Consider the following 25,095-nt stretch of genomic DNA (forward strand, 5'->3'; position numbering starts at 1 on the left):
GCTATGTAGACTCACAACTCCTCAAAGTGTAATGACAAGAAGATTGACTTTGTACACATCAAATACATATGCAGCATACATCTCATTGACTTGTGTCTGTTGACACACTTGCACAATGGACTTAGGAATTTAACTAAACTATGATTGCATACAATTCCAATGCAGGGTTTGGCCCTTCATCCCACATTCCTACATACTTTTACACTATCCTCATGCAGATATTGACACCCAGCCAATGTACGTATGCAAACCACCGGCCATTATGCTACTTCTCACAAAGCATAGACTGGCCATGCACTGGGTCGTCCCTCAGACACCCAGGATAAGACTTGGGTGCAAGCTATCGCTAATTGCCAGGAACAACTAGCCACATTCTGGAACCTAATGCCCATGGCTTCATGTACGAAAGATATCCGGGAACCTTTCTTGACATGGCTTAAAGAAAGAAACAAGACTATCACAGATACTTTAGTGCAGGACACATATATCTAATTACCAACATTACCCTAATTGCTGAATTGATTTCACAACACCCTGTTAACTCTGTTCTTCTGTGCAGCTGCTGTTCAATACTGTATACATTAGGTACTCAATTTGGATTAAGATACGGCCAGGTGTTCCACGTGTATTGCAAATGTGCCCGTAAGTGCCTTTGAACTTATTATCTAACTGCTATTTAAAGGATCTGTGTACTTGAAATTTTGAACACCAAGGTATGCATACCACAGAATTGAAGTACTGATCAGAAAGATGTACTGCTATCTGGATTTGAATATCTTTATTAATTAAGTTCTACAAGTTGTAATTCTGCAAGGGAACTGCATAGTTTGATATTGCATAACCGTTTGCATCATGCTTATGTCTGAATAAAACTTTAAGAAACAAAACTTTAAAAAAAAAGAAAAATAGGTACACAAAACACACAACTTCCCAATAGACTTACCTACTCTTGGAAGCACATGCTGTTGTCATACTAACAGAACTGTACTCACACGTATTACATTTCACATGAATAACTGTTACTAACTAGGGATATGTTTGCACACAGGAATAACAACAACAAAATACAAATAGCTTAATTCAGCCTCCAGAGTTCAAGTATTAAAACCAAGGCCAATGGACAGTTCAAATGTCCATGTTGTGAGCCACCAAGGTGTGGCCTGCCCAAATCTGCCTTAAGGAATGCTGCTGCAGGATACCTCCTGTGGAAGGGCCATCTAGGGGGCATGACAGGCACCATAACAAAACACTAGGGGGCTGTGTTGGTCCTTGGGAGGGCTTGTCCCTAGGAGGGCTGGGATGGTTCTTGGGAGGGCTGGGCTCAGGATTGGGGGGGGGGTTGGCTGGGTCTTTGGATGGGCAGGATGTAGGGAGGAGGAGCTGGGCGTTTGGGGATTATATAGCCCTGAAGGGTGGTAAAGGGAATAGGGAGGGGTGGCCTTTTTGACTTTTAATTTCTTCCATATGGAGTTCATGGGGTAGGATGGGGAAGAAGATCTTCTGGGTTCAGGAGTGGTGGGGTGGTTGCAGGAGGGGAGCTTTCCTTTTCCTGCTTCCCTGCTGTTGCTTGTGGCTCTCAGAAGGGGTTGATTAGGTGTTTTGGGGATGGATGTGGAAGGGTATTGCATTGGCACAAGGGTCTTCACTTTAGGTTTGGGAGGTGATTGGTGAGTTTGGGAAGGGAAGTGGTCAAGGGCAATGAAGTGGAATTCCTGGGGCCGATTGGGTACAAGGAGAGGCAAGGGTAGAGGGTGTGGAGGCAGAGGGTAGTGATGTATGTGGCATGCATGTGGGTGCTGGTGTGGTGTCTGTTGTGGCTGTGTGTGATGGTGTTGTGTCTGCCTGCAAATCAGTAGATTAGGAAGCCAGGGTGTCTTGTGTCTGCTGAGTGTGTGTGTGTTTTTTTTACCTTATGTCTGTGTGTGTGTGTGTGTGCTGCATGTGGATGTTATGATGGATGTGTGCTCAGGTTTGTGTGTGCTTTGGTCAGGTATGGAAATAGGGGCTGTGGATGGGGTAGAGGCAGGGGGTTGTAAGCTGCATTTGGAATATTGCTACCATCAATGTGGAGGCGAGAGCCTGAATTGGACTCTGTAGGGGAGACATGTCAGAGTGAATGCCCTACAGGAAAGATACCATCAGGGTCTACTTATTGGTATGGACCTGGAGGACATTCAGCACTGCTGTCTGACTCTGATAGATCTGTCTCAGGAGGTCAATGGCCTCCACACTCAGGGCAGCAGGGGAGACAGAGGCAGGGGGTGAGGTGCCTGGTGTGAAGGACACTCCTCCCCTTTTAGGGGAGCGGCAACAGACAGTAGGCTGGGACACAGCTGTGAGGGTGAAAAGGGTAGGGGTGGACTATAGTGGACACAGGTCCAGTTGGACCACCCACCACCTGGGAGGGCTCACTGGAGTTGGAACATGACAACATTTCGGTGACACATTTCTTATGGATCGGACGCAGGCCGTGTCCCTTCCTCCTTACCGGTCTGAACAGATTAATATCACTCATGGGGTACCTCAGGGCTCGGCCATCAGCCCGATACTCTTCAATATTTATATGAAACCTTTTATTGCGGTCGTCAAAGAGCATAGGATCAGCATCACAAACTATGCTGACGACACGCAGCTCATCCTCTCATTGGAGGGTGAGCAATCTACCTCTATTGAAGAGTTTCATTGCTGTCTACGTAACACGGCCTAGTGGCTGAGAGTCAATTCCTTGCAATTTAATGCCAGTAAGACGGAAATTCTTTTCTGTCCCGTTGACAGAATTCCCTCAGTGCTGCCCAGTAACTTTTGGCCCCATTGGAATGTCATTGGATGTGAGACCAGTGGAGAAGGTTTGCAATTTGGGCATCCTGTTTAACAACAAGCTGAACATGGAGGCCCAAGTCACTAAAACGGTGGGAAACTGCTTGGCAATCATTAGATCGCTACGCAAAATTCTTCCTCTTTTACCATCTCCAGTACGGGCCCTTGTTGTACAGAGTGCAGTCTTGAGTAGACTGGACTACTGTAATGCCCTTTTGCTTGATTCTCCTAAGTTCCTGCTGGACAGACTGCTGAGAATCCAGTCCGCCGCAGCTAAATTAGCTCTGGGATGGCCGAGACGTTCCTCATCCTCCAGGGCTCTTGCAGAGCTCCATTGGCTGCCGGTGGGACAGAGAATTAAGTTTAAATCTCTCTGTCTTGTATTCAAAGCTTTACATGGGATGGGCCCTAGTGCATTACAGAGAAAGTTCGAGTGGTATGCCCCAGCTAGAAATCTTCGCTCTGCTTCAGCTAGACTGGTTAAGGTAGCTAGGTTTAGGAAAGCCAGATCCGGCGGCAGAACTTTTGCGGTTGCGGCAGCCAAACTGTGGAATGGACTGCCCCCGGAAGTAATATATATATTGGTGAGCTTTTACCCTTTAGGAAAAGGCTAAAGACTCTGTTGTTCCCCAAAGTTTAGTTACTGTACTGCTCTCTACTAGCTGCCAACACCTTTTCGTTGCTTGTTCCTTTTACCGTGGACTTTGAGTCTCTCAGCGCCAGGATGCCGTACGGTGACAGAGCGCTTTACAAATGAAATAAATAAATAAAAATAAAATAATCTGTCAGCTCCTCAGTGGCACTCCCATCACCCTTTGTGCCACTGGTTCCCTCTTGTTCACTGACAGCAAGAGTAGCACTGTGGCCAGCTGCTTCCTCAACAGTAGTGGCACTGTCTCCCTCGCTGCCCTGGTCTGATGCTGAAAAAAACATTAGAGAAGGAATTAGTTGAGATGTTGAGATGTACATGGTAATAACTCTACCCACATTGACTCACATCCTAATTTCTATTCGGATGACAACATTAGGTCATACAGAGTCTATAGCACATTAGTGAAAACTACAAGACCTGCGCACGCTCTCACATAATGGTGTCAGGGACATAGTTTAATGTAACATCATGTTTATACTTCTCAACATCTTAATAATAGTAATAATAATAATCCACATTTGTAAAGTGCGAACAATCACCTGTAGGGGTCTCTAGGCACTGGGGGCCGTCGGGAAGATTAAGAGGAGCAGAAAAATCCAAATATCTAAGACCGATTCATCAGAGTATGGCTCCCACACAGCGGCTGTAAATCACTAAGAGCCCGTGTATTGCATTGTGGATCTAGCAGTGACAGAGCATTGTGGCTCTGTCAGTACGGATTTCCTTAAACTTCTGAAACGTGCAGCATACCGTTCTTCTATACGCTGTGTGGGAGCTATGCTCTGATAAATCGTTCTTAGATATGTGTCCTTTTCTGCTCCCCTTGATTCCTAATCTATTATTTATTGCATTGCCTTTGTCCTCTGGATGAATTGGACTATTAGCACAGATATTTGCCAGACTAAGCTGCCCTTACCGTTGCCTTACTGATTGGACACTTTTGTCAATTCTCAAGCTACCTGGGTCTGCCTATTTTGCAGTGTCTCAAGTCGTACAGCAGCAGCTTACGCACGTCTGAACTCAGCAGATTTTTACGTCAGATCTCTATTGGATCGACCCTTTGTGCGTGGTCGGGGATTGTACTCGATATCCAGAAACAAGAGCAGGTGTGAATATCACTTGAGTCTTTAGTACGGTGACTGGTTCATTGCTGGACTACCAATTTTTGCATATTGGATAGATATTAGCTGGAATTGAACACTGCCATTTGATACTATCTTTGCACTGACGAAGCTCCCTATGCGGGAGCGAAACGCGTTGGCTGATGATTTGAATTGATTGTTTTTTAAGACAACTTACATGAAATAAAGAAGTGACTTTTTCAAATATTCTTGGCTTGTTGGACTTTGTGAGCTGCGCACCCCCACTTATCATGCTGCGTAGAGCTTGGGCAGAGTACGGTGCAGGGTCTGGAGAACTGGTGTGTCACTGAGAGCAGGGTACATGGCTCAGGCACTAAATTAAAACTTTACCCCAGGTGGGGCTTCCAAGACTGAGATGGGGACAATTCAACTGCTGCAAAGTGGCCAAAGTTTGATTACTGGACTGATTGTCTCAGTGTAGCAGTGATGATGGTTTTCAGCTACTACACAGGCCTAGTAAAGTTGTCCATTTTTTAAACTTCACAATCATAATACTTCATGAAGCTTGTAAAATATAGGGAAAAAAGGATATCAAGTTACAAATCAATCACCATTCCTGCATGTCACACACTAACATACAAATGGCCTTATTACAAGTACCGCCGTTCATAGGACCGCCGAACCAGTGGTGGCAGTCCGACCACCGCCACACTGCAGGACCACCCAAAGTATTATGACTGTGGCGGTTGGACCTCCATGAGACCGCTGACACTGCCGGGATCAAAAATCCAGCGGGGCCAGCGGTCTTTCATCACCAGGAATATGCTGGTGGTTCTACAGTCGGCACCGTTGAGCTTTTTCTGAGTTGCCACTTCACTTCCCTTTTCCAGGTGGTGAACCCGTCATGAAAAGGGTGGTGGAATGGCAACTGCCTCCTGCCAGATTTTGGTCTAGGGGGCATGCGGGAGGCACATGTAGTGCCCCCCTGTATTTGCACCTCCATTTCCTGCATGGCATGGCATGTATGCGATACGATGCAGGAAGGTATAGACGGTGCTCTGGCAACAGCAGTCTTCATGTGAGGCTCTTCTACGAGCCTCACTGACTGCCTCTGTCACACCACCGCAGGACCACCCGCCAGACCAGGACTTCACTCCTAATCTGGCAGGCGGCCACACCACAGTCTTCACTGTCCTACAGCCGACAGTGGTTTGCACCGTCTCTTGTAGGACCACCAAAGTCGTAATAAGGCCCTTAATTTTCAGTTATCAGTTCAGTCAGCATAACCAGACCATTAAACAATGTTATGTTAATTAAAATTTGTAAAGCGCACGTACGCCCATGGGCTTCTTGGCGCTGAGGAGATAAAAAACATAACAAGAGGGATGCCAGCAGGAGTCACTATTTCAAGTAGGGCTGTGTAAATAGGAAGGTCTTAAATGCTTTTCTAAAGGTAAGGAGGTCCTTACTCTGTCTAAGGGTTAGAGGCAGAGAGTTCCACAGGGAGGCTGCTAGAAAGTGGAAACAACTGCCTCCCTGTCGCTTTCTCTTGAACTGGGGTACCTCAAGTAGGTCTTTGTGGGTTGATCGCAGACTGCGCGAGGGGGTGTATCTCCCTATCAGTTGCCTTATGAACAGGGGACCCTTGCCTTGTAAAGCCTTGAAGATGATACATCCGGCTTTGAATGCGGCTCTCTGAGCCACAGGTAGCCAATGCAGTTTCTCGAGCCCTAATTTAATCGATTCCCATTTAGGTACCTTACAGATCAGCCTGGCAGCTTGATTCTGGAGGTGTTGCAGTCTTCTGAGTTGGCCTACAGGCAAACCTAGGTAGAGACTGTTCGAAAAGTCGATGTGGGAAAGGACTAGGGCAGTAACTACTTGAATCAGGGCTGAGTGGGTAAGAACGTGTGCAATTTTTTTTATTTTTCTTAGTTGGAAAAACCCTGAGGAGACTACTGTTCCAATTTGAGAATTTAAGGCAAGGTCCTCATTAATGGTCACTCCCAGACTCTTTACTGATTGGGACTTTTTTGGAGGGAGGCCCATATCTGAAGGCCAGAAATGTGGGCCCCAACTAATCTCGCTCTTCCCGGGCAAAATCAATTCTGTTTTCCCCGGGTTTAGTTTGAGATGGTTTAGGGACATCCACCTCTGAATCTGGATCATAGTTGCCTGAAAGTCTTCAACAGCATTAGGTGAATTTAATGTAAAAACTAGCTGTAAGTCATCTGCATAGTTGTATGCAGTGACTTTGTGCTCTCTCAGGGAAAACAAGAGGGGCCGCATGTATAAATTAAATAATAATGGGGACAAGGAGGAGCCTTGGGGGACCCCACAAAAGGAATTAATTTTGGAAGCTGTGAAAGACCCTAGCCGAACAGACTGGGTGCTTTCAGATATGAAAGATTGCAGCCAGGCCAAGGCAGAGTCTCTGAGGCCGGCATGTTCGACACGGTTGACCAAGATGGAATAGTCAACCGTGTCGAATGCTGCAGACAAGTCAAGAAGCACCAATGCCTGATGTAGATTTTTGTCGGCATTAGACCTCAAGGTGTTCTGGACGGCCAATATCACTGCCTCTGTGGAATGACCAGGCCGAAAGCCTGCCTGGTTAGGTTGCAAATAACCAGAATCTTCCAAAAAGTTTGAAAGGCAATTGGTGACATGAGCCTCCAAAATCTTTGATAGGTAGGGCAGAAGAGATATAGGCCGGTAATTAGTGAGGTCGAAAGGGTCTATACCAGGTTTTTTAGTGAGGGGAATCAATAAGGCCTGCTTGAAACTGCGGGGGACTGTCCCGGACATGAGTGAGTTGTTGAGCAATGGTATCATGCCGTGGGGGATGGCACGACCAATTTCCCTCATGATATGAGGGGGACAGACGTCCTCAGGAGATCCTGATTTGACTCTAGTCAATAGGTCTAAAAAACGTTTGAGTCGATGAGAGGAAAAGAGTGTAGTGTTAATGGGTTGAAAGAGCTGTCATTCAAAGGGGCGCAAACTGGGAGTTTGGATATATTCTGTTTAATCGCAAGTATCTTTTCGCTAAAAAAGTTATTTAGGGAATTACAGAGTGTTTGTGTAGGGACTACCGGAGGGGAGGTTCTATCGTGATTACATAATTCATTCACAATTCTGAAAATTTCTTTCGACTTGTTGGTGGAACTTAAGATTTTCGTTGAGAAGTAAACAGTCTTGTGATTATGTAAGATTTTTTTATATGCTTTCCTAGCTAGACAGTAGGCTTCCCTAGCTTGTGGGCAATAGTTAGATCGCCATACTCTCTCCTGTTGTCTAACTTCCAGTTTTAATCTTTTTAGCTCAGTTTTAAACCATTTATGAGCATCCATGCTTCTAGAGCTACCAAAGCAAATAGGGGGAGCATGGACATTGATGGCTGTATTTAGCCATTCTTTAAGCCTAAGGTCTGCTACCTCCACATCAGTACTCTGTGGGGAAAGAGAAGTGTTTAAAGGGTTTAAAAAAGCTGGCATATCCACAGAGTTCCATTTCCGGGTGGTCCTGCTAGTTTGCAGCTTGAATTGGGTGACTTTGTCTATATGGAATGAGAAGCCTGTGCTAAAATGGTCAGACCAGCTGCAAGGTTTTATGTCAATGGAGTGTACTGGTAGGTTCGAAGACCAGATTTGGTCAAGACTGTGGCCCTTCAGATGGGTCGAGGTATTGATATGTTGTGTTAAATTAATATCATTAAGAAGGTCTTTCATCTCTGTTGCTTGAGGATCTAGTAGTGTGTTATCAAACCAAAAATTCAAATCTCCAGCCAGGAGTAATTTAGAATGGTCTGTAGCTAACAGAGCCAATTGCTCTGCTAAAATAGAGGGAAATGTGGCCATTGTATAAGTTGGACGATACAGTAGCACCAATACAAGTGTTCCATTGACAGTGTCTAGTTTGGCAACTATATTTTCTGTATTGGGCAAAGGTAAGGATGGTAGTTGCCTAAGTTGATGTTTTTTACTGATAATAATGGCCACTCCTCCCCCAGTTTTCCCTGCTGGACGTATTGCTGATAAGATGTAATAATCAGCTGGTAAAGCAGCTAGAATGTCCGATAGAGAGTCTGGGGTGAGCCATGTTTCAGTCAGCAGCAGCATATCTGGTTTTGTATCACTTAATAGCAGGAATATGTCCGTCTGGTGTCTGGTCAATGAACGAGTGTTTAAGTAAACGCACCTAAAATTACATGTTGCACCAGGTGTAGCCGCAAGCACCGCGTACTTAGGAGTAGGGTATGCCATCGGGTTGGCAGAATTGCTAATACCAAGACGAAATGTTTGTTTCGTCGTGTTGAGAGGTACGGGAGGGCACATCATAGGGGTAGGTCTTAAATCTAATAGCTTTGCAGATGTGTAAGTATAAAAACTGGCAGAGTCCTTAGCCCCTATCCCCTAGCCCCGGACGCTCGCGGACGAGCGCAGACGAGCTTAGCTCAAGCGCCACTCCGGCGCGCCTCCGTCGCGCCTGCTGCGCTCGTCCGCTGCGCTCCCTCCAACACATCGCGCTTTATGTGAGTGAGCCTCGAGCAACTGGACCGCTGCCTCAGGTCCCAGTGCTCTCTGGCTCCTCCCAATATGGCGCCCGTTCTCGCCACCAGACCGGCACAGGAGCCGCGGTAGGTGAGCCGCCCTCCACTCTAACGGCAGAGGAGCCGCGGTGGACCGGGGCAGAGGGGCAGCTATCTGCAGGTAAGAAAGAAATGGCGCTATTAGTCAATCGCGCTGTGTGCGTTTACATCAAGCGTGAAGATCGCTATATGTCTGCCTCGAAAGCAAGACTCAGGATAATGCGCTGATATGATAACACTCCAGAAATGCTGCGTCAGGAGAATCCAATTAAAAAAATTACCGCTTTGAGCTCAGTAATTTCAGTATCGCCATAAAATAATACACACAAATACATAGAAATTAAAAAGCGATTTTCAGAGGTCTGCCCTTGTGTAATGTCTCTCTCCAAATGGAGCCGGGAAGCTGCCACCAACCCGGAATCCACTATGGGAAATTCATTCTCACAACATAGGTTGTATTTACCATCCCTCATTTTGACCAATAAGTTGTTTATATGTTTCTAATGCACAATATCATCAACAAAAATATCACAAGAATAAATGTAATTATAAAATATTGAGAACATGAATATCAACTTAACATACTTTCTGTGTAAATTATAAAACTATTGACTACTAAAATGCAGAGGTCCAAAATGTCATCATTAAATAGATAAGTACATTAAATTTAAAATATTGATATCGTGCTAACTTAAAAAATTAATTAACTTAAAAATCTATTAGTTTAAAAATACACACATATAGTATAGAAAATACGTAAATAAATGCAATAAACTTTATAATTAAATATCCATAAATATTTTAAAATAAATATACAAATAATAAACATGGACATACATTTATTATTTTAAAATGAATATTGCAATACAAATAATATTAATCCAGAATAAACAAAAAAGATAACATTATTAAAAAACATAGACTTTGAAATTATAAAAAGTAAAAAAGTGAATACAAATAATATTACTACAAACATAGAACAAATAAAAAAATCAAATAAAACAAATGGGGCCCGATGTAGGTAATTTCGATTTACCTACTCTTAAATACCGAATCATATCGATTCGGTATTTAAGAGTAGGTAAATATGAAGTAGGCAGATGTAGGTAAATTTTCTTTTTAAATTACCGAGTCTGTATGATTCGGTATTTACCAAATCGGTAAATACCGAATCAGTATTTGTCATTGATTCCCATGGGCCTTGAAGCCCATAGGAATCAATGGTAAATACCGATTCGGTAATTACCGAATCGGTAAATACCGAATCCTGCCAGGGGGAACGGGGTGTCACTTTGACACCATGTAGCACCCCAATGTCAGGCATGTGTGCCATGTGGAACACATACATGCCCTAAGGGCATGTCTGTGTGTCACCTGGCGTAGGTGTACATGCACAGATGTGCATGTACACCTGAATTAGTTATTTACCATGCAATAGTATTACATGGTAAATAACGAATTCTGAGGGGCCTGTGGCACTGTTTAAAGCACCACCTACATCTACATTTACAGATTCGGTATTTTTACCGAGTCTGTATTTACCAATTCGGTAATTTTACCGATTCAGTAAATACAGATTCGGTAAAAATACCGAATCTGTAAGTACATCCCCCCTACATTGGAAAAGGCATTTACAGGTCGGTACCGACCGGTAAATGCCTACCTACATTGGGCCCCTGGACTTTGAACAGGTCAAATTAGCTAATCCCCCCCTAATCTAACCAACAGTAGTGAAAGCAAAAGCAGGGAAAACATTGACATTTGGAGAGGCTAGATTTACTATTCCCACTGCAACATAACCATCAGTAGGGAAAGTGATGGAATTTGGAAGTGTCACATTTTCTATTAGCAGTCCTAAATTATAAAGACAAGAAAAGATACAAAATAAATATAACATTTTATTTACTGAAAATGCATTTAAATAAATGTGTGTCACATATTAAAAACGTATTTAACAATTAAACAAATTACCATTTAAATGTATGTGTGTGTGTATATATATACATACATACACATATACATACATAGATATGCAATGCGCCGAAATGCATTCGCCGCCACTGGACTGTTCTGTTTTAATAAAGCCTCTCCAACCAGTTCCCCTCTGGGCTTCTGCTTTCTTCTTCGTGCGGAGGAATTTTCGTGCACATTTCCTGCGCCAGCCAGCAACACAGTTCAGAAGCCCCTGTCACGCTTTGGGTCCAGACAATACTGGCATGCTTCACGGCAACTATGTTCTTCCAGGTATGGATACATCCGGAACCTGCCTTTCTTTTGGGGTGATCGGAGCGGTTGAGGTAATTTACCTCTCTTTGTGGCATTGTGCCCCTGTTCAATGGTCGCCTTACTTGAGGGGCTGTGATGGTTTGAGGGGGCTCAAAGAGTGACTTTGTGATTACAGGACTGACACATAAGAGCATCGCGCCCTGCTGCCATTGTTCCCCGCTTCCAAATTCTCTCATTATATGGACTCTCCCCCATTTACACCGGCCCAATCTGTTTAAACATGAAGCATTTTGGGAGTTGTGGTGCGGTGATGAACAAACGCACTACAACAGGTGAGCAGTACAGCTTGGGGGAGGAGCGGATGGACGTCATCTGTACAAAACAGCAGGGGTACTTACCGGGACATTTTCGTCAGGTGTTGGGCGCTGAGGAAGGCAATGCGCCGAAATGCATTCGCCGCCATCGGACTGTTCTGTTTTAATAAAGCCTCTCCAACCAGTTCCCCTCTGGGCTTCTGCATTCTTCTTCGTGTGGAGGAAATTTCGTGCACATTTCCTGCGCCAGCCAGTAGCGCAGTTCAGAGGCCCACAGCCCCTCGAGTAAGGCGACCATTGAGCAGGGGCACAATGCCACAAAGAGAGAAATAAATTACGTCAACTGCTCCGATAATAAAGCCTCTCCAACCAGTTCCCCTCTGGGTTTCTGCTTTCTTCTTCGTGTGGAGGAATTTTCGTGTATATATATATATTTCACGTTTCAAAGTATTTAACTTCTTCCTCCGGGTCGGCTACATAGAAGTAATCACTATTCACTGAAAAAAACATAGGTTTCAGGGACGTTATAGTTAGTTGGACATTTCTCTATTGCAAAACCATAGAAATTGCCCCATAATAGTTAGTTCAGCTAACTATAACTCATGCACCTGCAATGCACTTCTGATGACGTCACATATTACATCATTCATGACATGGTCAGTGACATCACTGATAACATCACTGATTACATCTCAAATGACATCACTGATGACATCATCCAGTGACTGTGTGTTTCTGTAAAGTTTAAATACGTTTTATATATATATATATTCACTCAAAAAACTATACGTTTTAGGGGTGTTATAGTTAGCTGGACATTTCACTCATACAAAACCATTGAAATTGCTCCTATATAGTTAGTTGTACTAACTATATTTCAGGCACCCGCAATCCACTGCTGATGATGTCACATATTACATCATTCATGACATGGTCAGTGACATCACTGATGACATCTCAAATGACATCACTGATGACATGATGACATCATCCACGTGACAATCACAAACACCTTTTCATACACTAGTAAAATCTTTCATCACTCTTTGTAAAATACAGAGAATCATATTTGAATCCATTGTTACAGCATTACAAGTATCTAAAAACCCACTCAGTGATTCATAGATGTATACACACATCTAATCATTTACCTGTCGATTCACTCATACATGCTGTCAATGAACAATAGAACACTATCAAAATACTTATACACCTAAATCGACATTACACACCAGTACACATCCTATTCACATATGAAGTCATCCTACTCACTTATGCAAACAATGGATTATACTTACATATTTAGTTAGCTACACACTTATACAAACACAACTTCATCTATTCATTTAGATAGTAAGTCATACTTAGTGAATTATAAAATCATTATTACACGTATAAAGTTATCCATACAGTCACTCAAACAATCATTGAGTCTTATGTATACTTATTTATATACAACAACTGACACATACAATGCCTTTTATTTTTCTAGTTTATTGGACATGTACCATTGAGAAATATATTTGCTCATCACCACACCCATAAAGATATTCACTCACCCAAACAACTGTTAGAACATGTAGTTTTAACTTCATATATCTAGTGAATGAACTATTCACACATCTTTGGGCAGTCACACACCCCCCACCGAACCACACACACATTACCTCTGCCATACAAATTCTCAGTTAACTAATCAATAACTAATATACACTTTCACATAGCTAGTAACCAACTGGAGAACCAGTTTACACAACAACTGACAAAGTGATACAGATATTCAAACAGTTTAGTCACTATCCACTATATTTAGTGAGACGCTATAAATTGGTCAAGTAAACAGTCAATTACACTGCTACTAAATCCTCCATCCAAATATTTATTTTTATATATCCACTCATTCTTCAATGCAAATTGCTATATATATAATGCATATTTAAATAACGAAGCAAACCACATTCACTGGATGATGTCATCTGTGAGGTCATCAGTGATGTCATTTGAGATGTCATCAGTGATGTCACTGACCATGCCATGAATGATGTAATATGTGACATCATCAGTAGTGGATTGCGGGTCCGCGAAATATAGTTAGTACAACTAACTACATAGGAGCAATTTCAATGGTTTTGTATGAGTGAAATATCCAGGTAACTATAACACGCCTAAAACATATAGTTTTTTGAGTGAATTTTAAAGGTTTTTTAAATGCTAATTCCTAACTATATAAGGCCTGAAACCTATGTGTTTTTCAGTGAATTTCAAAGGTTTTTTAAATGCTAATTCCTAACTATATAAGGCCTGAAACCTATGGTTTTTTCAGTGAATATATATATACATACACATATATAAACATATATAATCTGCATATCTATATAAATACAAATATAAATGCATGCATACATATACATATATGCATACATATGCATGTTATTTACATGAAAGTTTTAAAAACACTATTAAAAGCAAAGCTAAAAAGCCACCTCATTACAAACAGAATGGCTTTAACTTAAACGAGGGCGAGATCTATTGCATTTTCAATGCATGTTTACTTTGGTTCCGTCAAGAAGGCATTCAGATGCGTCACACATTTGCCATAAATTCTGAATGTTAGCATTCTAGTTGATCATTAGATCACTGTAGTAAAGCTACTGCTCACCAGGGAAGTCTGCTGCTGGTATTAAAAGTGCATGTTTCAGTCTGTATGTCAGAATTTTTTTAATGAAATAGCAGAGGTGCCCTAATTTTTCTTTTTGAAGCACTAATCATACTTTCTATGGCAAAATGAACCCCCTCATTTTGTTCCTTTTTAAATTAAATGTTTTCAGACTTACCACTTCATTCCAATCAAGATGGCTTCTGGTGTGCCATACTTTTGTCCTAAATAAGACTGTTAGCGCTCTAGTTGTTCTTTAGAACACTCTGGGACATTCTGTCATTGGGCTATACTTGGGCTACATCTGGGTGATATTTGGGCTACATTTGGGCTCTTTTGTCTCTGGTGGCCACCTTGGGAGACTGCATTTCAGAATTTTTTTAGGAAATTGAAGAGGATTTGAGAAGTCACTCAAAATGTGCCCTAATTTTTCTTTCTGCAGCACTAATCATACTTTCTATGGCAAAATATATCCCCTCATTTTGTTCCTTTTTAATTTAAATGTTTTAAGAGTTACCACTTTATTCCAATCAAGATGGCTTCAGGTGTGCCATACCTTTGTAATAAGTAGGACTGTTAGCACTCTAGTTGTTCTTTAGAACACTCTGGGACATTCTGTCATTGGGCTATACTTGGGCTACATCTGGTGATATTTGGGCTACATTTGGGCTCTTTTGTCTCTGGTGGCCATCTTGGGAGACTGCATGTCAGAATTTTTTAATGACATTGAAGAGGATTTGAGAAGTCACTCAAAATGTGCCCTAATTGTTCTTTCTTCAGCACTAATCATAATTTCTATGGCAAAATGAACCCCCTCATTTTGTTCCTTTGCAAATTAAATGTTTTAAGTGTTAACACTTTATTCCAATCAAGATGACTTCAGGTGTGCCATACTTTTGTCATAAGTAAGACTGTTAGCGCTCTAGTTTTTCTTTAGAACACTCTGGGACCTTCTGTCACTGGGCTATAGTTGGGCTACATCTGGCTGATATTTGGGCTACATTTGTTTTTTTTGTCTCTGGTGGCCATCTTTGGGCTACATTGGGCTACATTGGGCTACATTTGGGCTCTAACATATATATAGCCCAATGTAGCCCAATATATATTTTTCAAAGTTAATTTTCCTAAAAACCACTGGAGCATATATCTTGAGACATAGCAAAGGCACATCCGGCTACCAGTCCCTACAATTTTGCCAAGTTTTGTGGAAATCCATTCAGCCGTTCGAGCTAAAAGTGAGTCCAACCGCCCTATGGAAAACTCAATGTTAAAAACACGTTTTGGGACCCCCCTTTTTTCTCGGCCCCCGCTTGACGAAACCCCCCCAAACTTTCAGGGGACGCTCAGAAACAAAATGTGCCATTTTACTGAAAATGTCAGCCAATTCCGTCCATCAACGCCAAAGTTATTCAACATAGAATTTTCAGAAATCCCTATTCAAAAAAATCCTAACTATATATACCTACTGGCGACTGCCAGTAGGTAATATATATATATATAACATTTCTATGGCAAAATGAAACCCCTCATTGTGTTCCTTTTCAAATTAAATGTATTAAGTGTTACCACTTTATTCCAATCAAGATGACTTCAGGTGTGCCGTACTTTTGTCATAAGTAAGACTGTTAGCGTTCTAGTTGTTCTTTAGAACACTCTGGGATATTCTGTCATTGGGCTATAGTTGGGCTACATCTGGCTGATATTTGGGCTACATTTGGGCTCTTTTGTCTCTGGTGGAAATCTTGGGAGACTGCATATCAGATTGTTTTTAATGAAATATAAGAGGATTTGAGAAGTCACTCAAAATGTGCCCTAATTTTCTTTCTTCAGCACTAATCATAATTTCTATGGCAAAATGAACCCCCTCATTTTGTTCCTTTGCAAATTAAATGTTTTAAGTGTTCACACTTTATTCCAATCAAGATGACTTCAGGTGTGCCATACTTTTGTCATAAGTAAGACTGTTAGCGCTCTAGTTGTTCTTTAGAACACTCTGGGACATTCTGTCACTGGGCTATAGTTGGGCTACATCTGGCTGATATTTGGGCTACATTTGTTTTTTTTTGTCTCTGGTGGCCATCTTTGGGCTACATTGGGCTACATTGGGCTACATTTGGGCTCTAACATATATATAGCCCAATGTAGCCCAATATATATTTTTCAAAGTTAATTTTCCTAAAAAACCACTCGAGCATATATTTTGAGACATAGCAAAGGCACATCGGGCTGCCAGTCCCTACAATTTTGCCAAGTTTTGTGGAAATCCATTCAGCCGTTCGAGCTAAAAGTGAGTCCAACCGCCCTATGGAAAACTCAATGTTAAAAACACGTTTTGGGACCCCCCTTTTTTCTCGACCCCCGCTTGACGAAACCCCCCCAAACTTTAAGGGGACGCTCAGAAACAAAATGTGCCATTTTCCTGAAAATTTCAGCCAATTCCGTCCATCAACGCCAAAGTTATTCAACATAGAATTTTCAGAAATCCCTATTCAAAAAAATCCTAACTATATATACCTACTGGCGACCGCCAGTAGGTAATATATATATATATATATAACATTTCTATGGCAAAATGAAACCCCTCATTGTGTTCCTTTTCAAATTAAATGTATTAAGTGTTACCACTTTATTCCAATCAAGATGACTTCAGGTGTGCCGTACTTTTGTCATAAGTAAGACTGTTAGCGTTCTAGTTGTTCTTTAGAACACTCTGGGATATTCTGTCATTGGGCTATAGTTGGGCTACATCTGGCTGATATTTGGGCTACATTTGGGCTCTTTTGTCTCTGGTGGAAATCTTGGGAGACTGCATATCAGATTGTTTTTAATGAAATATAAGAGGATTTGAGAAGTCACTCAAAATATATATATATATATATATATATATATATATATATATATATATAGATAGATATATAGATATAGATATATATGCACTGAAAAAAACATAGGTTTCAGCCACGTTATAGTTAAAAATGAGCATTTAAAAAACCTTAGAAATTCACTGAAAAAACCATAGGTTTCACCCGCGTTATAGTTAAAAATTAGCATTTATAAAACCTTAGAAATTCACTGAAAAACCATAGGTTTCACACATGTTATAGTTAGCTGGACATTTCAATCATACAAAACCATTGAAATTCCCCCGTTATAGTTAACTATAACTCGCGCGCCCGCAATGCACTGCTGATGACATCACATATTACATCACTCATGACATGGTCAGTGACATCACTGATGACATGTCAAATGACATCACTGATGACATCATCCTTGTGAAAGAGTGGCAGACCTCCTCTCACCCTAATATAACCTTTGATACACACATTCAAAAATAGAAACTAACATTTTCAAAAAAATTGAGATACCAATACTAGTTACAACAACCTATTCAGTAATTCCAACATCTACATAAACATCCACTCATTCACCAACAGTTCTATATAGTCACTCATACATGTACTCACTCATCATATGTACTCATACACCTATACATCCTGTTACACACTGATACTCATCCATAGAGGTACTCACACACATACTCACACATGCAATAATATCAAACATCCATTTACTTGCATATACAGCTATACAGACAGCACTACACTTACTTCTATAGAAACGTAGACATACTTACTCTCTTAAACAATCACTTATAAAAACACATACTTATATATAGAGGAACTCTTACAATCTCTCACACTATCACATATAATCACTTATATACATCAATACTCACATATAGTAGATTAAAACATATATAGTTACTCATAAAGATACTATTGAGACAGTCATTCACTCACTAACACACCCATACACCCATACTGTCCTGCACACATGCTGTCTTCAAAACACACACAAACATTGAGTTACTCATTCATGCAACTATGCGCTAAGTAATACTCCCCACCGAACCATACAGACACTCGTACTGATACTCAAAAAGCCAACTATTAATTCATATAGACACTCATGTAGCTACTCACTAACCCATGCAGCCACTTATAGACAAAGTGAGACACTGATACAGATATTTACATATTTAAGCATTAGTCGCTAATACATGTATTAACTAAGATACACTTAATAAGTCAGTTATGCAATCATTTTTACAAAAAAAAACATCCATTTAGACATTTATTTACCCATTTATTCTTCCATGAAACTTTAGATATACATAAATAAAACATATTTGTTTTTCAGAAAAACACACATTCACAGGATGATGTCATCAGTGATGTCATTTGGGATGTCATCAGTGATGTCACTGACCATGTCATGAGTGATGTAATATGTGACCTCATAAGCAGTGCATTGTGGGTGTGCGAGTTATAGTTAACTATAACGGGGGAATTTCAATGGTTTTGTATGAGTGAAATGTCCAGCTAACTATAACATGTGTGAAACCTATGATTTTTTCAGTGAATTTCTAAGGTTTTTTAAAAGCTATTTTTTAACTATAACGCGGGTGAAACCTATGGTTTTTTCAGTGAATTTCTAAGGTTTTTTAAATGCTCATTTTTAACTATAACGTGGCTGGAACCTATGGTTTTTTCAGTGAATTTCAAAGGTTTTGTAAATGATAATTTTTAAATGTATTAATTGTTATATTTTTTTATACTGATTTTCTACTATATTTTTAATTATTTATTTTTTAGATATTTTATTTTTTAAATTACATTGCATATTTTTTAAATAAATTGAAAAATAAATGTTTTTAAAAATATTGAAATTGTAATATATATATATTTTTATATTTTCTTAAATTTATATATATTTTATATAGCACACAATGATATCCTTTGAAAGGAAATTGAAGTTACTTTACCTCCAGTATGCTCCAGGGGGCTGCGTTGCAGAGAGGTGTAAAAAGGGGCGAGGCCTCATTACACCTCTCTGCAACGCAGCCCGCTGGCGCGTTTGCAGAGGGGGAAGTAATTCTCCTCGCATACTGGGGTCCCTGGGGGCCAACTAGCCCACCAGGAACCTCCAGTGTGCGCCAGGGGGTTGCGTTGCAGAGAGGTGTAAATAGGCCACACCCCTTTTTACACCTCTCTGCAACGCAGCCCCCTGGCGCTTTTTCAGAGGGGGAACTAATTCCCCTTGCATATTGAGGGTCCCTGGCGGCCCACTAGCCCACCAGGAACCTCCAGTGTGCGCCAGGGGGCTGCGTTGCAGAGAGGTGTAAAGAGGCCGCGCCCCTTTTTACACCTCTCTGCAACGCAGGCCCTGGCGCTTTTTCAGAGGGGGAACTGATTCCCCTCACATACTGGGGGTCCCTGGGCACCAACTACCCACCAGCAACCTCCAGTATGCGCCAGGGAGCTCCATTGCAGAGAGGTGTAAAAAAGGGCTTGGCCTCTTTACACGTCTCTGCAAGGGAGCCCCCTGGCCCATAATCCACTATCGTCCCTTGGTCAGATCATGTTCTTCTTTCCTTTCCTTTCCTTTATCTGGGCCCCGCACGATCGGACACAGCCCGCCATAAAAACTAAGAAACTGAGTCGTATTTGGTCCAAGCTCCCGGTCGAAAACTGGGTAGTGAACCTCAATACTACCACTCCGGCATTTTGTTCAAATCCCATCCTGGTGAATGCCTCCTTTAATACCTGGCTAGAATCCTCACTGGACCTTACTCTCCCTAAAACAGAACTCTGTCACCGTACTGGTAATAACAAAAAAAACGTGGTACACCTCTGAATTAAGATCCCTTAAACAAGCCTGTAAGCAGCTCGAAAGGAAATGGAGGAAGGATTTCTACAAGGCCAGTAAGGATAATTATAGATCCGCACTTCGGACTTACAAAAATAAATTACACACTACACAATCTAGCTACTACCAGGATAAAATAACCTCAGCTGCCAACTCCCCGAGTGAAATCATTATTTTTTTTTTAAATCACTGGCCCCCCCCACCCCCCGGTCCTCTCACCGAGCCACTAAACACACAGAAACGGTGAGACGAACTGGTACTTTTCTTTGCTGCGAAGGTTGCCAATATCTATTCGCTGTTCCGGCAGATGGAGCTTTCTCTACCTCCCCCCATTGGACCTGCATGCGGGTTTAACAGAATTTGCTCAGCTTGATCTGCCCACGCTGCAGCAACTTCTGGAGAATTTGAAATCTGGCTCCCCATCTGACGCCGCGCCCCCTTCCATCCTCAAGCTGGTCTCTGAGACTGTTGCCCCAGTCATCAGGGATGTAATTAATTCCTCGCTTGCAGCGGGCCTTGTCCCACAGCAATGGAAACAAGCAAAAGTGAAGGCACTTTTGAAGAAACCCAACCTTGACCCGGAGGACTGGGCTAATTATCGCCCTATTTCTCTGTTCCCAGCTATTGGAAAATTGGCTGAAAAGCATGTCAACTCCGTTTTAGCTACTTTTGTTGAAACTAATAACTCTCTGCACTCCACCCAGATGGGCTTTAGATCTAAACAGGGCACTGAGACCGCCCTCATCGCCGTAGTTGAAGAAGCCAGGAAAATCGTGGATTCTGGAAGCTGCGCTGCCATCATTTTATTAGACCTCAGCGCAGCTTTCGACATGGTAAACCACTCCATCATGATTCTGAGACTGAGTGATGTGGGGGTATCAGGAACGGCCCTCAAGTGGCTGAAATCTTTCCTCACGGGCAGAACTTTTGCTGTGTTCGAAGATGAGGCAATTTCAAAAGAGTTCCCCTTGCAGTATGGTGTCCCCCAGGGATCATCTTTAAGCCCGACCATGTTCAACATCTACATAAGGCCTTTGGCTGAGGTGGTACTCCCTTGGGGGGTCCAGCTGGTCACCTATGCCGATGACACCCAGTTGGTGGTCTCCCTTTCTCGGCATGATTCTCCTTACAACAATAAGGCCACCTCCTGCCTAAACAAAGTACTAGAATGGATGGACGCATCCATTCTTAAACTCAATTGCGCCAAAACTGAAATTATAATGTTAGGACACAAGGCCCCTTCCAATTTAGATCCTTGGTGGCCTAGTTGCTTGGGACAGCCCCCCTCCCCTAAAAAGCAAATCAAAAGTCGGGGAGTCTGGATTGACCCTAAGCTCAGTTTCCTCGCACAGGCCCGTAAGGTTGCTGCTACCTGCTACGGCCTGATTAGACTGTTAAGGAAGATCCTGAGTCTTCTGCCTTTTGAAGTCAGGCGTCTTCTTGTTCAATCTCTAATTTTATCGCGCCTTGATTACGCGAACGCAGTATATCTGGGAGAACCGCAGGGAACAATCGGCATCCTGCAGACTGTGCAGAACTGCACGGCCTGGATGCTGATGGATGTTCCCAAGTGCAGTTCCACTAAATCTGCTCTACGCCAGCTACACTGGTTACCGGTGCAGCAAAGGATTTGGTTTAAGGCCATGTGTACCGTCCACAAATCCACGTCCAACAAGGGACCAGCCCTGATCCAGCCTATGTTTCAACCGTACCAGATCACCCGGACTTTAAGATCCAACAACAAGAAATTTCTAAACATCCCCATGATCAAGAGAGTATGAATGAGGGTAGTCTTATAGTGGGCAACTTAGCCCAAGGGCATCAAGGCGCCTAACAATTGATATAACATGTCATATGAGCTGAGTACCAGATTACATATAGGCCTCTGCGAAGAGCCACGTTTTTAATGCTTTCCTAAAAAGCATGACCGATGGTTGTGCTTTAAGCTCCAGGGGGAGGGTGTTCCACATCTTCGGAGCCAGGAGCGAGAAAGCCCTCCCTCCCCATCTGCCTCTAGAAACCCGAAGGACAGACAAGAGCTTTTTGCTGGAGGAGCGAAGGATTCTGCTGGGGGTGTAGGGAACCAGCAGTGATCTTATGCCTTCTGAGCTTACTCCAAGCAAGGCCCCATGAACAAGGCACATGATTTTAAAATCGATCCTAGCCTGAATCGGAAGCCAGTGCAGTCTCATCCTGACTGATGTAGCAGAGGAGAAACTAGGAACATCAAGAACACATCTGGCTGCCGCATTTTGGACAACCTGCAAGCGCTGTATCAGGCCTTTATTGATGCCTGCATAGAGCACATTGCAGTAGTCCAATCTAGATGATACAAGGGCAACCACGATGTGCTTATAGGCTTCTAAGGAAAGATAATGGGTTATTTTTCTCAGAATCTTGATAACGCCACAGCAATTAGAGACAGTTCTGTTTACCTGCTGGTCCATAGCGAGCGAGGTGACAATCAGCACGCCCAGATTCCAGGCGGATTTCGAGGGCAGAGGACAGGCTCCGAGGGATGGAGGCCACCAGTCGCCTGACCAGATGTCCTGATCTCCACCGAAAACCAGGACCTCGGTTTTCTCTCCGTTCAACTTCAGTGAATTCAGGATCATCCACTGTGAAAATGCCTCCATGCAGTTCCTGAAGTTAAGACGGAGGAACTCACCGAGTGGGAGAAAGAGACCATGATTTGGGTGTCGTTAGCATACGACAACACCTCTAACCTGAAAGATCTTACTAACCTGGCGAGTGGGGCCACATAGATGTTAAAAAGCGTGGGACTCAAGGCCGACCGCTGTGGAACCCCACACTGCATGGGTGGCCGTAGATTTTCATTACATGCTGCGAAACTGTGGAACCAGCTCCCTGACTCCATTCGGATAGAACCTAATTATCTCAGTTTCAGGAAGCTGCTGAAAACTGCCCTTTTTCCCTGAATTTTGAGGAGTGACTAGGTGTCTTGATTCGCTGGGATGCCTCTGGGTAGCCATGTGCTATATAAATGCGTATTTATTCATTCATTCATTCATTCATCGATACTGGAGGCTCCTGGTGGGCTAGTTGGCCCCCAGGGACCCTCAGTATGCGAGGGGAATTACTTTCCCTCTGCAAACGTGCCAGGGCGCGCGTTTGCAGAGAGGTGCAGAAAGGGGGCGTGGCCTCCTCCTGATCCCGTTTGTTGTTAAAACTAAACTTTTAAGAACGGGGGCTGTGTAGACCTGCTTATTTTTCTTTTTTTTGGCCCTGGGGACCCCATCCCCCAGGGCCTGCCCCCAATTTATTTATTTATTTTTTTTTAAATCGGGTAGGGGCGGCGTGGCCCCCTCCGGTGCCCAATTCTGGCCCCGCGGACCCCATCATCCGGGGCATGGCCAACTTAATTTTTTTTCATTTTTGTGGAGGGGGCTGCATAGCCCACCTCCTGTGCCCTCCTAAAGGCCCCAGGGACCCCATCCCCCGGGGCTGGCCTTTTTTTAATTATTTTTTTTTTTTTGGAAGGGGGGCCGCGTGGCCCCCCTCCCGGGCTACTTCTGGCTCCAGGGACCCCATCCCCCGTTGCCTGGCCCTCCTCATGGGGGCCGTGGGTGGTCCCCAAGTCCCCCACGGTCCCTGCCGGCTCCCCGCATCCTGCGGGAGCCGGCATTGCTTTTCTGTATGGGGAGCAGCTAATATGCTGCTCCCCGGACAGAAAAGCAATCGGCTTTGATTTTTGAACGAGAGAGCAGCTTTCCTTCAAAAATCAAAGCAGTTTGCTGTGGTAGGGTGGGAGCCGCAAAGCTCCCGCCCTACCACAGCAAACAGCAGTGTCCCGGGGGTGGGCACCCCGGGACACTGCAGGAGCCGTCCCTGGGGTGTGGCGGTTCCCAGGGCCATCAAGGGCTCCAGGAGGGGGGCCGCGCAGCCCCCCTCCCAACTATTTGCATATTAGTGCCCCGGGGAGGTGGCGGTCGCCGGGGCGTGTGGAGGGGCTTGAGCCCCCCACAAGGGTTTTTTTATTTAAAACAAAGCCCCGGGGGGTGGCGGTCCCCAGGGCTGTGGGGGGGCCGTGAGCCCCCCGCATACTTACAGACAAAGCCCCAGGGGTGGCAGTCCCCGGGGCTCTGGGGGCCTTAGAGGTCCCCCATCATTAATGCAATTGCCCCGGGGGTGGCGGTCCCCGGGGCTGCGGGGGGCCGTGTGCCCCCTGCTAGCATACTAACTTTGCGCCAGGGGGTGGCGGTCCCCAGGGCAGTGTGGGGGAGGATTGGGGCCCTTCCATACTTTTTATAAAATATGCCCCCGGGATTTGGTTCCCCCGGGGGCTAATTTTAAAAAAAATCACACCAAGATTTTTTTTTTCATGGGGTACATGTACGCACGCGTACCCCACGATTTAAAAATAAAATACAAATTTGGGGCCTTGGGGGTCCTTGTGGGACCCCCAGGGCAGGCCTAGGGGGTCAGGGTGTGTCTACCCTGCCCCCTTTGCGTGTTTTGCGCATTTGTTTTCAGCTTTCTTGTGCCTCAGTTCTACCGAGGCACAAGATGGCTGCCAACACTTCCTGGTTGGGAGTGTTGACAGACACTTGACATCCAATCAGCATGCGGCTCGTGCTCGGGAAGGTACAGAGTACAGTAAGCTTACAGTAAGCTTACCGTAACACCTCCAATATATATCTATTATTTTATTTTTTATTTTCTTAGGAAATACTGAACGGATTTACACCATTTAACAAAAAGGCCCATATGAGAACAGAGCTCTACCTTTTTGCCAAGTTTGGTGTAATTCCATTCAGCCTTTCGGGCTGTAGCCCCGGCTAAAGGTCCTATGGGAAATTGAATGGGGAAAACATGTTTTGAGAACCCCTTTTTTATGGGCCCCTACTTCACAAATCACCCCCAAACTTACAGGGAAGGAGCGGAGCAGGCCATCTTCTTGGAGAAATTTGCGAAGATTCGTCCACCGGCGCCAAAGTTATTCCAAATAGAATGTTGTGGATTTCCTATGGAAACTAGGTTTTAACTATAACTACCTACTGGTTTAGATGTCCCCTCAGTATCAT

Source organism: Lissotriton helveticus, chromosome 1_1 (genome assembly GCF_964261635.1).
Source record: "Lissotriton helveticus chromosome 1_1, aLisHel1.1, whole genome shotgun sequence".
Lineage (NCBI taxonomy): Eukaryota > Metazoa > Chordata > Amphibia > Caudata > Salamandridae > Lissotriton > Lissotriton helveticus.